General features: G+C 29.8%; 1 long non-coding RNA gene across 1 annotated transcript; it reads right to left on the bottom strand.

The window, feature by feature from the left end:
- Positions 1-507: 507 nt before the first annotated feature.
- On the bottom strand, positions 508-2390 carry LOC147808912 (uncharacterized). The gene is made up of 2 exons (XR_015433669.1): positions 2083-2390; positions 508-1110 (listed from the first exon to the last, which is right to left on the bottom strand). It is a non-coding gene; the product is annotated as an uncharacterized LOC147808912 (long non-coding RNA).
- Between the last annotated feature and the right edge of the window lie 487 nt (positions 2391-2877).

Below are 2877 nucleotides of genomic sequence, written 5' to 3' on the forward strand. Positions count from 1 at the left end.
TTTACACTGAGATCAGGGTAAACCCGAAAAAAAAATTGTTTTTTTTTCATTGCTTTTTATAACAAATCAACTCTAGTTATTAAGTTTATAATAGAATAATATTTATATTTCCATCACTTCTATATTCTGCGCTTTAAAATTTTTTAATTAACTTTTTTAAAAACATTTATTATTAGAAGAGAGAGATAATGTACTAAGGTGTTGAGTTAATCAATCACAATATAAAAAAAAGGATGATATAAAAAAATGCTACTATATACTTTATTAACTCAAATTTACCCAAGTACTATTAACTATATCATTAAAACAAATTAAAATGTTCAAAACATTATTTTAATCAACATTACTTTCAAGTAGTCAAAATATATACTAGTCCAATCAGCTTTCTTCATAACATTCATTTGGGTCACCTAGAAATATCTATTTCTGTACTGAGGGACCAAAACTGGATTTTCAACAAGACTGACCTGGCAGTCGTAACAATACTCAGGTCAGAACTGTGAAAAATTCAGTCAATGCAGGAGCCTTATTTCCACATGTAACTGATGATGATGACAACCTAGAACAAAACTAAAAGCATTGCAACTGAATATACATAACACGAAGCACAATTTGTGTTACAATACAACTTGTGCTTTTCAATATTATTCTAAATTTTAAAAATATCACTTATAGTAGTAATGTTATCATAGCAGCATCAAACAAATAATAAAATATGTAAACAGAGAACTTTAACACATGTAAACTAAGTTTTAAAACCAACAATATAATAAAATGGGAATCAATATTTTTATTTGAATACCATTTAAGCATATTCATCCAAAAAAAGTTGATAATTTTATTGGGTATTTTAAAATCACGGTGCAAAATATTATTAATTTAACCTTTTCCTCATACGAAATTTAAAAGTGGTTTCCTTCCAACCTTGTATTATTAAAGTTATAACTCATTTGTCACTCCTTTTTCCTTTCAAATAACATTCAAGAAAATTCAATACACAGAAGTAATTTAACAAATTACACATAACTCCCACTTCAGACATACAGGCACACTGAGGTTGTTGAAGGAGCTTTAAAATAATGCGTTTTATGAGTTGATAAGAAAGTCAACCTATAACAAAACAACACATCATTACATTACAATTGTTACATATTTGTGCTTCCTATCAACCATCAAAATTTTATTCTACTCCTTTCGTATTATTCCAAACTATAATATCAATTTTCAAAATGTCACTTATAGTAATGTTTAATAAGCAGAATCTCACAAATAATAAGAAATGTAAACTATATATAATATATTAACTCTAATTTACCCTAGTACTATTAACTACATCATTAAAACAAATTAAAATGTATACTAATCCAATCAGTTTTCTTCATAACATTCATTTGGTTCACCTAGATTTCTATTTCTGTAGGTACTGAAGGATCAAAACTGGATTTTCAACAAGACTGACCTGGTAGTCGTGACAATACTCAGGTCAGTACTGTGAGAAATTCAGTAAATGCAGGAGCCTTATTTCCATATGTAACTGATGATGATAACAACCTAGAACTAAACTAGAAGCATTGCAACTGAATATACAAATCACGAAGCACAATTTGTGTTACAATACAACTTGTGCTTTTCAATATTATTCTAAATTTTAAAAAATCATTTATAGTAGTAATGTAATCATAGAAGCATCAAACAAATAATAAAATATGTAAACAGAGAACTTTAACACATGTAAACTAATTTTTAAAACCAACAATGAAAAAAATGTGAATCAATATTTTTATTTTAATACCACTAAAGCATATTCATACAAGAAAAGTTGATAATTTTAATGCGTACCTTAAAATCACGGTGCAAAATATTATTAATTTAACCTTTTACTCATAAGAAACAAAAAAGTGGTTTCCATCCAACCTTGTTTTATTACAGTTATAACTTATTTGTCATTCATATTTCCTTTCAAATAATATTCAATACACACACACACACAAAAATAATCTTTATAATTAACAACAAAAATTCTTGCTTTAAATAAAAACACAGATCCGACAATAATGCTAAGAAAAGTGATGAAAATGATACCTGCAATATGCAATGCTAGCCAGTAAAAATGTCGACACCAAGAGCTATTTTATATTAATTCAGCAAGCGCTGCAATACTAATGTCCAGTATCTAGAAATCACTTTGCATGAATAAAAATATTGTAGTAAAAAATATGTATTTCCTAGCGTATTCGTTACATCTTTCCAGCTCAAACATTTTCGCCATTTTCAATCACGTTCAAAAAGCGGGCATCCAAGCAGTTGGCGATAGATTTCGTTTGGCAATCACCCATTTCACCAGATCGCCAAAGTTTAGGGTTATAAGAGGGCGGTCAGCCAAGACAGTGCGTTGGTTGCAAGTCCAATAAAATAGGCTCAACGTAAATAAAATTTAAATAAATATTAAAAACCTTCCTTTTTGATTTCATAAAATAAAAAATTAAAAAGCATGTTGTGAAACAAATTATGAGCAGGATTAGGGGATCATTCTCACTAAAAATAAATGGCATGCGCGAGCCGTTCTTCTCAATGGTCACAATCACTGAATGCGCTTTTTGCTGGAAAATATTTTTGGCCAATCAGATTCTCATTCTCTTTCGATAGCTATCGGAAGTGCGTGAAAAGCATACAATAGGAAAGTGATCCTTTATTTCAAATTTCAGAACAATCACTGGTTGATACAAATTTCGTCCCCGGCAGCACCGACCACAGTTCTGACGAAAAATATCCTCCTTGGTAGACGAATCATTGGTTAGAGAACCCTTGCCATCAGGCTAGCCGTAGGAGGTTTTCGTGATTGTTAGCTCCATATAACGCAAATGTGGTCTAGTTCCA

The sequence above is a fragment of the Parasteatoda tepidariorum genome, chromosome 5, assembly GCF_982258835.1.
Source record: "Parasteatoda tepidariorum strain Cologne lab strain chromosome 5, Ptep-v5.0, whole genome shotgun sequence".
Taxonomy (NCBI): domain Eukaryota; kingdom Metazoa; phylum Arthropoda; class Arachnida; order Araneae; family Theridiidae; genus Parasteatoda; species Parasteatoda tepidariorum.